The sequence below is a fragment of the Gouania willdenowi genome, chromosome 6 (assembly GCF_900634775.1).
Source record: "Gouania willdenowi chromosome 6, fGouWil2.1, whole genome shotgun sequence".
Lineage (NCBI taxonomy): Eukaryota > Metazoa > Chordata > Actinopteri > Blenniiformes > Gobiesocidae > Gouania > Gouania willdenowi.
This window is the reverse complement of record NC_041049.1, coordinates 20,519,886-20,537,475: the sequence shown is the minus strand read 5'-3', so window position 1 is coordinate 20,537,475 and position 17,590 is coordinate 20,519,886. Positions and strand designations below refer to the sequence as shown.

At 37.5% G+C, this 17,590-nt stretch overlaps 1 protein-coding gene across 1 annotated transcript in view; it reads right to left on the bottom strand.

Annotated features, from left to right (window-relative positions):
* The window catches only part of zgc:165507 (monocarboxylate transporter 2), a 40,450-nt gene extending 24,721 nt beyond the window's left edge, over nucleotides 1-15,729 (bottom strand). The window contains exon 1 of the mRNA XM_028450322.1: nucleotides 15,518-15,729. The gene's annotated coding sequence lies outside the window, so the exon portion shown is untranslated. The remainder of the gene's footprint in view (nucleotides 1-15,517) is intronic.
* Nucleotides 15,730-17,590: the final 1,861 nt, after the last annotated feature.

The window sequence follows — 17,590 nt, the reverse complement described above, 5'->3', positions numbered from 1 at the left end:
CGTCCACAAATACCCAATTACACATCGAAAACATGTTGTTTTTTCACTACCAAACCACACAGCATTTAGTAGCGACTAAGTAGGCTACCGGTAAGTCTTTTGTCTGCCTTGTTTGTGCCTTGATGTGCGCCTTCACATAGGTCAAAGTGGTCACACAAAGTCAGTGAATCATTGTCATGCTTGGAAAGTTGCCCAAACCTCATGGAAAATTCCAGGATTATATCAGCAGAATCACAAAAGAAATACATGACATAAATCAGAAAAGTTTATACCCAATGCTTCCAGATACTCTCAGTGTCATCAACCAGCTAGAGAAAGAACGTGTTCAAAATGCTTCCAAATATGAATTGAAAACAGAACCCTAAAAACTGAATTCTACACGTCAATTTCTTTTCTGTCATTGCTCTCATGGCAGTCAACAGTTTTTTTCCACACTTATCTTTAAGCACCATTATCTCCAACAGACAAGCCTCACCCAGCCGGAACTCATCTGTTCCAGGAAGTCCCTGTCACTTGTGATTCTTAATTATTACCCCACGCGCTTAATTGATGCTTCGTAAAAAAACATGAAAAAAAGGTGAATTTAGCCTTTTCAGAGCCAGCACTGGAGGGGCTGTTAGCTTTATTGAAAACCATCCAAGTGTCACCAGGGAAGTGCACGCCTTGAGTGTGAGTAAAGGACATGTCAGCATTTGTAAATTATGTCCCTCTCGCTCTGTGCACAACAGATCAGGTTGCAAAGATGCATGTCTTGCATTAGGAATCATCAGTGGGATGAGAGACATGGCAGACCCTTAGTTTGATTTGATATTCCTATGTTTGGAATTGTTTAATTTGCCTGTAAATCCAAGGTTGGGGATTAAATTACCCTCTACAAATAAAATATATTTACTGTCTTTTTCATTGTTATTTCTAAACATAAAACTGTCAAAGTAAACATTGATTGGAACTTTTTTTTTTATTACTTTATATATCAACTTTTATCTGTTGATTCCATTCCTTACGGCTTGTAACCGTAAGGTCACCGGTTTCAATCCACCGTGTGCTTTAACCCTAAATGTTCCCCGGGCGCTACACCGTGGCTGCCCACTGCACCTCAGGGATGGGTTAAAAACTTGTTTGTACCTGTACATCCATGAAAATAAATAAAGTTTCCCAAACTTTATTGCACAAGATGCACAATATAATATTTTCTGCAAAAACTAAACATAGATTCCGTAGATTCCGAGAAAATGTTAAAACTATAGCGGTAACGGTTTGGATAAGAGGAGAAATATATTAGTGTCACATTTCATGGGAACCATCAGGTTTAGCAATATGACACAAAAATCATTGACAATCTTTCTTTACCAGAAAGAAGATTCTACTAGGTTAAAGTAACTGCTGCAAAATGCTACATAGGCACTTTTATTAACAGCTAGCTGCACAATATTGGTGTGAGTCAGCACTTTTGGCTTTTTCTCTCATGATGGACAGCACATGTGAGTGAGGGACTCAAACGGCACGAGGCAGTACAAAAAGGAGAACAATTGTGTGTGTCATAATGCAAATTTGGTAGATGGTTTTATGTTTTGAAAATTATATTATTGGCTGTTGGATGGATTTCTGAGTGCATCCTAACCCGAACTTTCATCTAAACAAGCCACACTACAGAGCTCATTCACACATGCATTGTTCAACTGTTTGTTAATAAATGTGCCTGTATGGCATTTTGCACCAGCAAATTTCACCCTGTATTGTCTTTCTGGTCAGACTTCATTTGAATTAAAATGATTGAGATTTATATTGTATATCGGCATTTTGAGAAAAACATATTGAGCTATGAGTTTTGTCCATATCTCCCAGCCCTATTCCTGTCTGTCTTCACACACTGTCTTGTCTGTATGAATGTGCGTGAGATTTTGGGTGGCTTTATTTTGGATTTGTACTCTGGCCTCCGTCTCCGCAACTTCGTCCTCCAAAACCTCCACAACCTTGACGGTGGGAAGCAGAGGGGAGAAATCGGAAAAGTAGCGACTTCTAAAATGAGTATTGAAGTGAAAAACCAGCTAAAGCTTCACAGACAAAATTTTGCCTCAACCGATATATTGGGCATGACGAAATATTCTATATATTGCTGTATTCTTACATTTCCCATTCCTAATATCCATTGAGTCGTATAACCAAAAAATATCCAACTTGTGCAACAATCAATTTGCCAGAAGCAAATATATAATCCTCTGAGTCTATCCCCCTTGTATTGCTTCTATAATCAAAGTTAGAGATTATGCTGTTTTTCCATAGATCCCAGAATGGTTCTAATCCACGCTAATCAGATTACAGGCTGTTGACTGCAGCACTCACTAGAGAAACTACTTTTGATTGATCGAATGTGACCACAATGTGCGAAGGGTCTTCAGCTTCCATAAGCAGCTTAAATTGATGAGTCCCAATATGAGGTGACCTTAAAAGAGCAGCCCTCGGGTGGAAAAGGAGGAAAACATCTACACGGGCTTGACGGATCTGGTTTATGATCAACCAAGTAACTGTGTAAAAAAAAAAAAAAGTCAAACAAAGCAAAGTCATTGTACAGTCACTCCAATGTCAACACTGTGACTGCAGAAGCAGCTGACGACTCAACTTAATAGTAGAGAGAGATGACAATATCTCATGAAAGAATGAATGAAAAGAAGAGGTTGGTTGGAGTACAACTACAATCACTTGACTGTAACTCTAGAATCATTAGGCCTTGGGAATAATGTGTATACATCACATAGTTAAAAGACAACATTGTCAGTGAAATCAGATTAGAGGTATTAGGCGGATGTATTTTTCCATCCAGTGCCTGAGACAGTCTGGACCAAACAGCCTCTAGTGGACACCAAAGACAGAGATATTGATTTTAAATCTCTCTCCAAGTTTTTCACATGGTTCTTGAATCTCACAGTCCCCAGTGTGACATGCTGGTTGGACCGCAGAATATTTCAGCTTCGAACCTCTTCCTACAAAGTATTGCTATGGGAACTCTGTCCTGCCCACTGCAATAATAACATAAAAAGACGTCCTGCTATGCAAGGAGTGAAGATCGACGCTCAGCGCAGCAATGCAATATTCTAAATTACCTTTGTCTCTGAGTACATGCTCCTGATTCTACTTTAATTAGTCATCAATACATGTTGTTTAGAGCCCGACCAATATGGGATTTTTGTGGCCGATGCTGATATTGGGGACTTTAAAAAATATGATATTCAATATATTCGCCAATAACCGATATATCGGCCGATGTATGAAAAAAGAACATTGACATATACAGGATTTACTGTACATAAACACATGTTCTTATAATCCCAAAATAAGATTCAAGACGAATAAGCAAAGCACTACTGAATTAACACAATAAGTAACACTTAGGACAGGGCAGCTCTGTGGTGCGTTGCAGTGAGTGCAGTGTGGGGTGTCGGTGTAGGCCAGGGTTGGGGTCAATTATAATTGTAATTGCGTAATTTTTTTAATCTACTGCTGTCGTAATCATAAATTGTAATTGAGTTTCAATAATTGACTTTATAATTGTAATTGTCGTGAAAATTCGATAAAAATTGTCAATTATAATTCAACGCACAACTGGGGAACCATGTTACACTTCTATGTACAGTTCTACACATACGTAATTAACAATTATTAAAATATGTCTCATATCAAGCTTTCCCACATTTTACCATTTTAAAAATATTGCCCACACCAAAAATATTAAAAACCTTTATTTTCATTGATTAGGAAGCCTAATAAGGTAACCAATAGATAGGAAAGAAATTAGATGATAGATATGTGTTTTAGTGTATTTTACAGCTGATTTAGGACCTGCTATCAAAAGAGATGCTAACAGAAGGCTAACACAAGAGGAAGGTTTAACTTTTATTAGGTTATTTATTTCAGGCACAGTCATTGTGATGAAGTATAATCAAACTTTAGTAATTGAGAATGTAATTGTATATGACATTCTGAGAATAAAAAACAATTGTAATTTACTTGTAAATGGGGGGTAAAAAATGCCTGTCACTGCAATCGTATTTGAATTGTAATTGCACATAGGTAATTGAAAACATAATTGTAATTAAGTAACTAAAGTAATATTTTGTAGTGTCTGTACTTTCCTTGAGTATTATATTTGGGAGACATTTTTTACTTTCACTCAACTATTAAATAAACAATACAAGTGGGTAGGACTACTAAAGTTTTACACTTTTCCTTACCCCTTTTGAACATGAGTATCCTTAGTGAGAAGATTATCAAATACGCTTTTATTTATTATTATTATTGTTATTATTATTATTTTTATTATTATTATTATTATTCAGCTATATCACACCCATTCTTTGAAAATTTAAGTCAAACACCCTTATTTTATGTATTTCAAGGAATAAAACGTTCAATATATAAAAATCAGAGTAAAAATAATTTTCAAATGATCATTTGTAACATCGGTAAAGCAGCCATTTCTCATCAGAATTGAAGTTTTTAAAATACGCAAATATATGTTTAACTTCTAAATACTCAGATCAGTAAGAGTATTTGTCCAACCCAATCACTAGTACTAATACTGAAGTATCATTGTAAATGGTGCTTTTTTCCTTATATTTGCAGCCACGGCAACCGCGTTCCATTTGATGGTGACGTAATCAACCCGTTTCCTGTATTGTACATACATGCAGTCAGTGTTGATAAATGATGAAGTAAATATACTTGGACTATAGGCAACAGCAGATCTCCAACTCTCTCATAGTTGAAGCTATCCTCAGCTTCGGGGCTAACTCCCTCGATTCACAGTGGTCATTGAGTATGACACTGGTTTAACTCAACAGCTGCAACGTTTATTTTGCCAATCACTCAAACACAGCATACAGTTTATAATCAATCTGCTCCGTTCTCACACTATCCCTATCAGCACATTCATTCGCAGTTAAAGGGCCACACACACACACACACACACACACTCTGACAATATGTTTTGTCCAATCCTGCAAGGAAATTCCATAAAACAACCTGAATTCATATAATGGGATCGGTAATCTTTTTTTTTTTTAAACTCAATGATCTGTGATCCAAAAACCCTGATTGTGTAAAGCGTGGTCCAGTCAAAGTTCTCCTTTTGAATTATAAAAATAACTTGTAAAGATGCATCAGAATTCCTCGCCTGCAGGCGTAAAAAGTAGCTTTTAGGTGTGGACCAGTGTGCAGGTGTGGTGTCACGTGTTAATATAACGCCTTGCTTTCATCCGCCTTTTTACAGGACACCACAGGTTATAGACTGATGACACCCATCCAGGAAGCACCACGTCACATTTAGTTGAAAAACAACTGCAGAAAAAAACCCCAAGTGCATCTTTGTTGGTTTGTTAAGCACTTTTTTTGGGAACCTCCAGCCTGATGCAATAAGCTGAAATTCTCTCTGCAGCCTAATTTATGCAGAATTATCAAACTTATGGGGCTTTAATTTTAACCAATGAATTTATTTATCTGGTTTGAAAATGTATTTATGATATAAAAATAAAAAAAAACAACAAGTGCAAACATGTGCAATAAATAACTTTTAAAAAAAAACATTTAACGAGTTATAGCTATTGTGTATTGTTTTCTTTTTATTGTTTTTAATTAATTATGTTATGGTTTTTACTTATATCTGAATTGGTACAAAATCTCCAGTATAATCCGGTTTTTATATTTATATTTTTAGTTTGATGTTAACCAAATTTAACAGGCCATTTTTATTAGTAGTCTTTTCAAGGTGTTTTTTCTAAAACACCTTGGAATATAAACCTGGAATATATATATATATATATATATATATATATATATATATATATATATGCATACATACATAGTTTATATGTATATCATATATTTTAAAATATTTTTATTGATGAGGATTTGTTCCCTAATCAATAAGCTTCACAATTCTCGTCAATCTTCAGTATAATCAGATTTTTATATTTATTTATGTTTTTGTTTGATATTAACCAAATTTAACAGAGCATTTTTATTGGTCTTTTCAAGGTGTTTTTTAATATATATATATATATATATAATTTATTTTAAAATGTTTTTATTGATGGGGATTTGTTTCCTGATCAACAATCTGCACAACTCTCGTCACTTTTTGCCATGTTAAGTTTGGTGTAAAATATGTAAAAGAGAAAGCTGACTCACTGCAAGGTCAATCAACCTGTGGTTAACAATAAAGTTACCTTGGCCTATGCAGTGACCCCGTGTTTACTTCTTTCAATCCCTTTCTCAGTCCTTGGCGCGTGTGGTGGGTATTATTCATACAGCACACAGCTCTGAGTGAACAAAAGCTACAAGATGATCAGAGGCCAGAAACCAAAATAGCGCTTCTGTAATCAAATCATCCTGCTGGCAAAAACTCATCAGGCCCTTGTGTGTGTGTGTGTGTGTGTGTGTGTGTGTGTGTGTGTGTGTGTGTGTGTGTGTGTGTGTGTGTGTGTGTGTGTGTGTGTGTGTGTGTGTGTGTGTGTGTGTGTGTGTGCGTGTGTGTGTGTGTGTGCGTGTGTGTGTGCGTGTGTGTGTGTGTGTGTCCACATCTTGGCAGACAGACAAAAATACAACAAACTTTATCATTACTACGAACACTAAATCTTACGTTGGATTAACTCCAAGGGTCAGGCTGATCCCTGGGTGTTGGATTTCATGTAACCTTTGGTGAAAGAGGTGACCGAGGCCATCCTGGTGGGAGGTGCACAGTGCACACGGGTCATGTAAGGGTTACTCTGGATCATCGCTCCATCCAGCCCCACAAAACATCACAAATGAACCGAACAGCACGGACAAGCAGGAATGATCTTTCCACTGTTTCTGTTTCTCAACGTCAGCTCATTCCCACATGCAGCTGTTGTGCGTAAAACTGACAGTTAACACCTACCTATCAAACGTTTGTGCTACATAGCAAAACACAAATTATGTTACTGTATGTGTAAAATCATTTAAGAAATAATATTTTAAACCTGTGAACATCAGCTGATTGGAAACTGATGTACAGATGTACCGTGCACTGCTACCAGCCCCCTGTCTGGTAAAAACACAGATGTTTAAAAACTGTTTATGCAAGTGAAAACTAGCACTCCATCTGCAATCTGCGCCAGACCCTGCCTGCTGACTGCAATGTCTTTTCTGAAACAAAGTCTGTCTTCTAATACCTTAAAGCGCCTGGTGTGATGTGGGTTCTGATTTTGAGGGAAACACCTGCAACAGCACAGAGAGCAAAAAGCTCATTTGAACAAGCAGGTGCTGAAGACTTTAGATCACAGAAATAAGAGCCTATGCATACGTGGAGTTTGTGGGGGCCAGGGGGAGCATTGCCCCCACCCCAGTGGTCAAATGTTTTCTTTACAGTTTTCCCAAATTCATTTCAAAAAATTATTTTCTATAACAGTTTTCTGCTGCTTTGATTCCGAAATATTACTGCTAGCTTCATGGCACAGATGTTAGTTCTAACTCAGGTGTGTCATATACACTACCGGTCAAAGGTTTTAGAACACCCTAATTTTTTCCAGTTATTAATTGTAATTCAAGTGGTGCAAGTCAAATTAATAGCTTGAAATGGTACAAAGGTTAGTACTGAACAGCCAGAGGTTAAAAAAAAGGTTTGGTTACCCAAAACTGAAAAATAATGTACATTTCAGAATTATACAAATAGGCCTTTTTTCAGGGAACACAAAGTGGGTTAACAATTTAAAGCTGTTCTGCAGCAATGAAGGTTGAATCAGCCTTGAAAGCTGGTGCTACTAATAGGGATGTCCCGATACAACTTTTTCACTTCCGATACGATACCGATAATGCAGCCTTGATTATTGGCCGGTATTGGTCCAATACGATATCAGCACGAATCATACATACTTTTATTAATTATTTTGTAGTGTGGAATGTTAGAAAAGGCTTGATCAAGTGATGTTACTCAAACAGAGAACAATATTCAACAATTCAAGTTCACTTTAGTTATTTTATACTGTCAGTATATGGTGGGAACGACTAAGCGCAGGGACAAAAACAACAAAAACTTATAGGAACACATATATCTGAGATTTTAGATGCAGTCCGATAAAATCTGATATTCGTTTTCTGGCTGATATCGGACCGATTTACAATATCAATATCAGATCGGGACACCCCTAATTTCTACAGGTGTTACTTACAACCCCCTCTGTCTGTATAAAAGCAGTGTTGGAACACACTGGTATCAGACCCTCATGGGCATCAGGTGAACAGAATTGTTCATGAATTCCATGATTTGTTTTTCCAACTAAAATTGCTAATTTGTTCTTTGCTTTCATTTCAGAGTGCAATGACACAATAAACAATAATTTTCAGTAAAAAACTGGAAAAAGTGTGGTGTAACACTTTTCAGTGAAATGGTCCCAAACCTTTGAGACTTTAGGTTGGTTCTTCTTCTGTTTTCACAATTCTTCTTCACAATGTAAATTATCCAAAAAGCACTAGAACACTACTTTGTACAAACAGAGGTAGTCAAGCTTGTGATGACGCACATGGGTTCCCTGAAAATGAGGTTCTCAGTAGCGGATATTACCACCAAATGACAAAGGTTTGAGAAGGGAATTATGGCAGTGTGCACAATATCGGTGGTTCTGTTTGTGGCTGCGATGAACCTCCTACTCAAGGCCGTGGGATCAAAATGTAGAGGGCCCATAGCAGACGACAGCTTGCAGAGCCTTCATGGACAATATTACAGTGGCAACCCCTTCAATTCTTGGAACAAAATGGATCTTAAGCGCTCTGGAGAAGATGGCATATTGGGCACGAATGGTGTTCAAACCTGGAATATCCAGGAGCTTGTGTATAGTCAAGGGGAAGCTGACAAGTAATACCTTCTCCATTCAAAGGGTGGAGATTCCAACTATACAGAGCCAGGAGATCCGGTGTCTAAGAAAAACCTATGACAGTTCTTTAAATGACTGCAGAAACCGACAAGAGTCTAATGTGCAACTGAACAATTGGCTCAAGGCAATAAACGACAGCCACCTGCTAGGCAAGTTCAAGGTGTGGTGCTTCCAGTACAGCATCATACCCCGCCTTGTGTGCCAAGGACGACTATGCCTCGGTCATTACAAGACCATAAGATGGTACAAAGTCAACAACCAGAGCAAATGAGATCTTGTGGTGTAGAGGGTAAGAAAAACAGCCGAAGAAGATCGGTGTCTGAAAGCGGTGGGCCTCGCCTCCCAGGGCTAGTGGACACAAAGGGACCAGTGCTCGAGTGCTCACTATCCTAGAAAGAACTTTGGAGTACCGACCATGGCAGACTCTCTTTCCTTCTTTGCTCAGTAGCAGATCTCTTGCCAACACCAAAGAACCTTAAAGTCTGGGGTAAAGAAGAGGACTCATCCTGTAGAAAGTGCAGCAAAGACCTGTGCACCCTAAACCACATTCTAACCACCTGCCCAAAAGCTTTGGGCGAGGGGCGCTACAGGTGGAGGCATGATAAAGTCCTCTCTGTTATCGCCAAGTGGGCAGAGAATCAATGAGTGAGAGCAAATGCCCGCCAAGCAGCAAAAACAAAGATTGGTTTAGAAACAAGAGCGATGAAGAAGGCCTTGGAAGAGATTGCCTCTGCAGCTGAGTAAAGCTCAAGATGGCTGTGGCTAGCAAAAGATCACGGCTGGAACCCCTCTGCAGGTGAAGTTTAGTCTTTGCTGCCCCACTCAGGTGATGCGTACAGGTTTAGGGGTGAAACGCTTGTGATCCTGAGACACCTGCTGATGATGCAGAGGGGTACCCCTTCACAGCCACAAGAGCAATTGTCTATCTAAGCAACGTGTGCCCTGTCCAAACTGCTAGAACGTTTGCTGCTTGTAGCATAGCATCTGTGATGTTCATTGTAATTGTTGTTGGCACAAATCTCGAGACGGTCTATATATTTAATTCCATTTTTTCTTTTACCCCCCTGGCAAGAATGTCCAACTCCGCCTATGGGCCTATCATCTTTAAATTAATTTATTTTGGTTTGAAAAATGGTAAATTTCAACATACTTCCACCCATAAAAACAATGGCAAAACTTTTGCCAGCACATGGAATTTGCTAAGATTTTGTACCTATCAATGCTTTGTTTCATGTAACTCCACCTGTGTGGACACAATAGCAGGTGGGAAAGCCTTCTTTTTTTCCATGTGGGCTGCAATCTCCCTTATTCATCATCCAATTATAAGCTCATCCTCCCCTACACACCTCTAGTCACGTGATCAAAGTCACACTGAAAGAATTCTCTTTGTGTTTACAACGTAAACTGCAGGTAGTAGAAATAAATCAGGCGTAACGAGCAGTCAAGGTTTACAGTCAACACTGAGTGGGGTTTGTTTTACAATAGTAGGATTGGACTTTCCACCCCTTACCCAGCATGTTTAAGGTACTATTGGGCATTAGTTCTCAACTCATGATACAAAAATAGGATGTATACTCATTCTCAGTGGGTCCATAGAATTTTCTTCGAGAAAAATGTTTTTACACTTAAAGGGTTTTCTTTATGCTGCAGTGCCATCTATTCACACATACAGCAATAGGTGGCATTGATTCAGTACTTTTTTTTTTTTTACAATGATTTAGAATTTTGTCACTTATTTAAAATAAAATTGAATTGTTTTACCTTTTAATTGCACTTTTTACCCCTATTTGGCTTTTAATTAAAGGTAAAGTAATTTATATTGTCCTTGATTTTGTTTTTGGTGTTTTTTTTTTGTTTTTTTTAAGAGTGAAGCCAAATTCAATGATTACCACTTTTGTAGAGCTTACTCACATTGAGGAAGTATATTTGAAGTATATGTTTCAACATAAAAAAATCCTCTTTGGGGATTAATGAAGTATAGGCATGTGTATATGTGAAAATAAAAATTGTGTATCATGCTCTAATTTCAATGTGTCATTTCTGCGCCCAGCTAAAATATTTAAGAATGGACAATGGCACCGACAATGAAACCTGATCTCACCCTCAATTTGTCTCACCAACATGTACTTAACCTTAAACTTTACACAGGGACACATTCATCTCCCTCAGAACAAAAGTGATTAGTCATCCTGCAGTTTGCATAAAACATGAAAACAAAAGAGATGAAGGAGGAAACAAGCCGTAAAGCGCTGGTCATTTCATCTCCTCAATTTTCAATTCTTTTGAGACATATTTAATGGTCAGAACTGAACAAGAACTGTTCTCCACGGCACTTAAAACAAGGTTTCCCTCATTCCAAGAAAAGCTTACATAAGTGTGTCAAGGGGAGCCGGTTTTATGGGTATGATAATTAGAGGTCGACCGATATGGGATTTTCAAAGGCTGATGCCGATACCAATTTTTAAAAGAAAAATTCAGTCGATAACTGATATGTAAAGCCGAATTTGGAAGCCGATATTTGAGGCCGATATCCTTTTTTTTTTTTTTAAAGCACATTGAATATGAAAGACAATTGAAACACTCATATGACATAAATTTATATATTAGAAATTAAATTAAATACACCAATAGATCTCTTAACATTTATTGAATTTTAAATACACACAACCAAATAAAACAAAAAGTACAGGACGGGTATGTAGCAATAAAGCATGACAATAATATACAGTGTGCAAGTAGTGGGTTTAAACTAAATACCTGTTTTAGGTTTAACCACTCACTCCTTCCCTCTGTTCACAGCCACCACCATTACACCTAAGCTTCACACTTGTCACCGTATGCACAACTACAACTTCACATCTCGCTCACTTTAAAATAATCAACTCTTCCTCACTCTTTCCATTTCCTCCCTTGAGTCTCTCCTCCCTGTTCCCTTCCCCTCACTTAGGTGTAACACTGCCCTCTCTTTTTATATCCTCCCTATAATAAAGTGTTTCTTATCCTTCCTTAGGGAGGGCTGGTGATAGTAAAAAAAAAAAAAAATACATTTAAATATTTTTGGGGGTTTTTTTGTTGAAAAAAGTCCATATATCGGCCCGATACATCGGTCGAACTCTAATGGTAATGAATATCAAAAAAAGCTTCCAAAACAACTTTTGTCACTTGAGTAACAATATCTGCATCTCAGTCGGCCAAGAAAAAAGATCTTCATAATCATTCTGCCCACAATTTTTGGTGTGGCAGCTTTTTTTGTCACAAGAAGAAATATAAACAAACCTGTATGTAGTATCGACCAAAGCCTGTTTAGTCTACCTCCAGAGTAAACACCAAATCAGACAGCAACACTTCAAACAGAGACAAAGTAAATGATGGTCAAAAATATCTTAATGGGAAAGGATAATTAGTGCAGGGCTGACAAAGAGTCATTTAAAAACAAGAAAAATAATACTTTTTTTTATTATAAAATAGATACCAGTTGAATATTTGGTATTAATATTGTTTTACACAGGCATTTACTACATTTTTTATTTTATTTTTTTAAATGTATGATTCATGCTGATATCAGATCAATATCAGTATCGGCCGATACGTGAAGCTGCAATATCGGTATCATGTAGGAAATGAAAAAAATATATAAATAAATAAATGCATTATATTGACCTAATTAAATGTCTTTACCAAAGACTGGGCGGCCATCTGTTTTCAATTTCACATTTAAACTCAATGCTTGAATTTCGTTACTCTAACTTTATAGATGCATCACAATGTATTTGCTTCCACCATCACCATGATGGATGCCAAACGAGAAAAGCAAATATCACTGGACAAATATAACTGAACACCAAAACCGCTGGATTTATCTTTGTCAGTTGCTGGGTTTCCATCACAGTATAATGCTAAGAAATGTCTCGGTCTCCTCTTCTGTTTACACGCCCCGCGCCATGTTTTCTCGGAGAGAAGTGGTCATGTGTTCTGTCACGTGTATTCGCGGAAAGAGTTTTTCCATAGCGCTTTTGCGACACATTTAAAGTTTCCATTACCAGTTTTTATTGCGCTGCTTACATTTTGCGCATTTCCAAAGATAATAGAAACACAGCTAGTGTCTTCATTTGTCCAAACTGATACCACACACACACACACACACACAATATCACATCTAAAGGTAGGGATACATCTTGCTGCTGTCAGCTAGTTGCCTGTAAAAAAAAATAAGCCAACTACTAACCTTCAAATATCTAAAAGACCAAAGACTGACTCTCTGTCTAATGTCTGTATACGTTAGCATGCTAGCACATTGCGCTGTTAGCAGCATATCTACTCTTATCTCTCCAAGGGCTACACCAACTCCCTTTAAACCCACTAGCTACTCAGGTTAGCATGTCATCAGCTGTGAAGCCTAAATAAACAGGCATGATACTTGAGCTCCTGTGTGTTGTGCGAGAAGTGCCTGCGCTAATGTTTTTATGATCCTTACCACATCGTCTTTACACTAAACACCATCGTAAATAACTTTAAAGACCTTTGGTTCTCTACGTAACACAAACATCTTTCCCAACTCAAATACACTAATCTCGTGTTACAGCTGAATGCTCTATTGAGGAAATATGAAAAATCACAACATTTTGGTTTGTTCAAGCAATTTTGTAGGTTTTAAGATTTAAAAAAACAAAAACAGAAGCAATCATTGAAATACACAGTAAAACTTTTACAGTCAATTTAAACTCCAATGAACCCATACGTCTCTCAAGCAAGCGTGTCTTTTCAACTACAGCAGACATTAGAGCTGGGCAATATACTGAGATTCAAGATATATCGCCTACATTGATATATATATCTTTTATTTTCTAATTTACAAGTGCTGTGCCCACAGGAAGTATGTATTGTTATAGAAAAGTGGGAGGTTAAGTAGCTTTTTCATGGATGTTTAGGTTTGTTGTGAAATGTATAAAGTGATATTGTATTTTCATATATTTTGGCTTTTAGCAAGGACACTGTAGGGAGTTGAACCCCATCTATTCCAATTTGTTTGTTGTCCTTGCAGATCCATATTTCCTCAGACCGGAACAGACTCGTTTAGTGTCATTAATCCACAACAGTCAGTTTAGATGCACGCGGAATTTTTAAAGCATTTATAAAATAATTTATTAACGGTATCATAGCAGTACAAACAAATTCGACGTCGCACACCCTTGAACCAAGCAGCAGCCATGTTGAAACTCTCAGGTCAGTTTGATCCTGATCCGCTGAGATATTTGAGGAACACATACACAGACAGACAGAGTTTCCTTGCTTTTATAGATAGATAGCTGCCTCTGGAAAGCACTTTTTAACATGTGTTTATTATTATTGTGATTATTATTATTATTATTATTATTATTATTATTATTATTATTATTATTATTATTATTATTCATTATTATTATTATTATTCATGGTTTACATCCCCCCAGTATAATACAATAAAGACACAGAATCATTAACATATGCACCATTGAAAAGATTACAGCGAGACTGCAATTTAAGTTGGAAAAATTTGGGGGTCCAATTTTGAGGCCCTAGACTCCTCCTCTTCTATTTAGATGTGTGTGTGTGTGTGTGTGTGTTATTTTTGTTGTTGTTGTTGTTGTTATTATAATTTTTGCTTGATGTATGTATAATTTTTTTGTGTATGTTTTTTAAAAAATTTTAATTAACCTCTATTTGTCCTTGTCTTTATGTGCAGTACATCTCACTGTTCTGTTTTGAATGAAAAATGTTCTGAATAAAGTATAAATCCAAATAAATATTTAACATGTCTGCAATGTGATTTTTGGCCACAGGGGTCACTGTTTAACATAAACACGCTCTACAACCCTTTAAATATAACTACAATGTACAGTGAATAATAATAATAATAATAATAATAATAATAATAATAATAATAATAATATAATATAATAATAACAATACTAATAATAATAATAATAATGTAAAATATATTTTGGTGTATTTTCAATAGGTTGCTTGATTATTTTCTAAATTAGCCAACGGTGTGTGTGTGTGTGTGTTTTTTTTTTTTTTTTTGTTTGTATTTTTTCATAGAGAGCACAATGTAACAGGTGAGGTTTTTTTTTTTTTTTTTACTGCTCTTATGGGTTACCAAAAGTGTATCATATCCTTGTGCCAAACCTACTTTAGGGGTGAAAATGACATGAATAAACTGACTGCCTCCTTCTAGGAAAAGCCAAATAAAACCTGAACCCTCCATAATTAGAAGCACTGGAACTGAAGAGGTGATGTAAGCGTGTTTCATCTGAGCTGCGGCTCAGTCATGATGCTGCTGCTGCTGCTGCTGCTGCTGATGTAAGGACGGGGAGTCAGGGACCGGATGAAGCCAGTCTTAATACTAAGGGCCTGTCCGAGCCCAACCAGCGGCTTTAAACCCCAATATCTCATCTATTTACAGAGAAAACCAAGCACCGCACTGTCCTGCCACAACCGAGCCTCATACATGTCGGATTTCCAGCGTTCTCCGAAGGTACCTGAACGCGTCATAAAACACCGTCTACTACTAAAAAGCACGCGGCACGCGCACTGACAGTCTCATTCATAGCAGCACAGACTGTATCCACTGACACACACGGAAACTTTACCTTGGAGGGCGTTTGAGCGTGCAGGACTGTCGGTTCTGTCCGTGACCTTGAAGCGGGAGATGCGTGTGTACCATGTATGTGTGTGTGTGTATGTATGTACGTGTGTGTGTGTGTATGTGTGTGTGTGTGTGTGTGTGTGTATGTGTTATGCGCTGCGGAGGGCGGCGCTGCCTGCCTCCAGCTCTATTTTAGACTAGAGCAGCTCCTGTACTAAACACTCACACGCACACACACACACACACACACACACTGCTGAGCATCCAGTGCCAACAAATACAGCAGCCTTCAGTACATCATGTCACCTATCTGTATATAGAATGAAGGGATTATTCTTTCACTCCACACTTAGTGGTGGTAAGCTACTGTTGTAGCCACAGGTGCCCTGGGGCAGACTGATGGAAGCAAGGCTGTCAAAGTGCGCCATTGGCCACCACCAACACTCACTCACACACTTGCCCAAGGACACAATGACAGATACCACTGGGGTGACTGCCACCCCACTGTGGCACCTGGAATTCTCAGTGGTCTCCCATCCACCTACGAACCAGGCCCGAGCTTCCGAGATCTAACGGGATCGGGCAATAACAGGCTGGTATGGCCTATAGCAGGGGTCTGCAACCTGCGGCTCTGGAGCCTCATGTGGCTCTTTGACTCTTATGCAATGGCTCCCTATATCTTTTTTAAAAAAAACTATTGAAATAAATATATATATATATATTTACAGAGGCTATTAATTAGTAATGACAAATAAAATCAAGATATAACAATTTGTCAACCTAAAATAAATCACGTTGTGCAATGACTCAGCACCTTCCTACTTCACCTCCTGCAACATTTACAGACCATCAACTTTCCCGCACCTGTGGCTAACCTTAAGTCTTTAATCCCTGATAAGATAACTAAACCAACAAAAACACTATTCTGGAAAAAAAAAATGGAGATTTTAATTGTGTGGGAACAGATTCATTTAACCGCCAATGAGCAGGTTAAACATGCATGCTAAATACATTAACTAAAAGAAAATCTTCTTTATACAACATTGTGTTCATGTAAACTGAGATGCATACGAATTTGATGCAAGATATTATTTTATTTCTTGATGTCAATTTATTTTATTTTAACCTGTTATTAAGTTTCCATTTACATGATGCCTATAGTGATTGCATGCACTTAGACATGTGTGTCTAAATAGTTACGGATTTTAACTTGGTGAGTCTAATGACATGTAAAATGGATGCAGACTGTACGTATTACAATGGGTGGGACCATAGCCAGAGTTCACAATAACATTTTATTGCTGGCGATTAGGGATGCATCGATTGCAATTTTCTGGACGATCGCCGATTTTTTAAAAGCCTGACCTGCTGATCCAGATTTTTTTTTATTTTTATTTTTTTTAACGACAGACCATATGCCTTGAATGTTCCCATCTTATTTTACTGTAAAACATTGAACAACCGTGAAACAACCAATCATGTTGTTTTAACTGCACATGAGTTAGTTATTTCAAATGTACGGAGTCCGCTAGGGGACATCACGGGGAAATTAATTATTGCATTATTTTGCAATAATTTGCAATAAAACGCAATAACTATTTTAAAATAATGCAATACTATTGCAAAATAATGCAATATTAATTGCAAAAAAACGCAATAAGAATTGCAAAATAATGCAATAATTCATATCTTTCTTAGAAAGCAGTGTGCGGAATTTTGGATGTCATTGCTTGGTGATCTTCGAGGTAACAGATCGTTCAATGGTGGTTTTCTGGACAAAAACCTTCTGCAGTTTTGCTTTATGAGTTTATTACAGGTGAGTGAATTAACTGTTGTTAGAAATGTAACCCTGTTTTTATGTTGGCAGTGGCTATCGTACATAGCCTTAGCAATATACCGATATTCTAGCCGAACGTAGCGCCTCTCATTGGGTATTTTAGGTCACATCAGAGTAATTTCCTGTATGAGCATTACAACAACTAATGACAATCAACAAAAGAACTGAATGCGACTCATCACACTTTGTCTGACTCGACCTGTTTTGGATTTCTTCGTTCCCAGTGTTCCCAGAAAATAA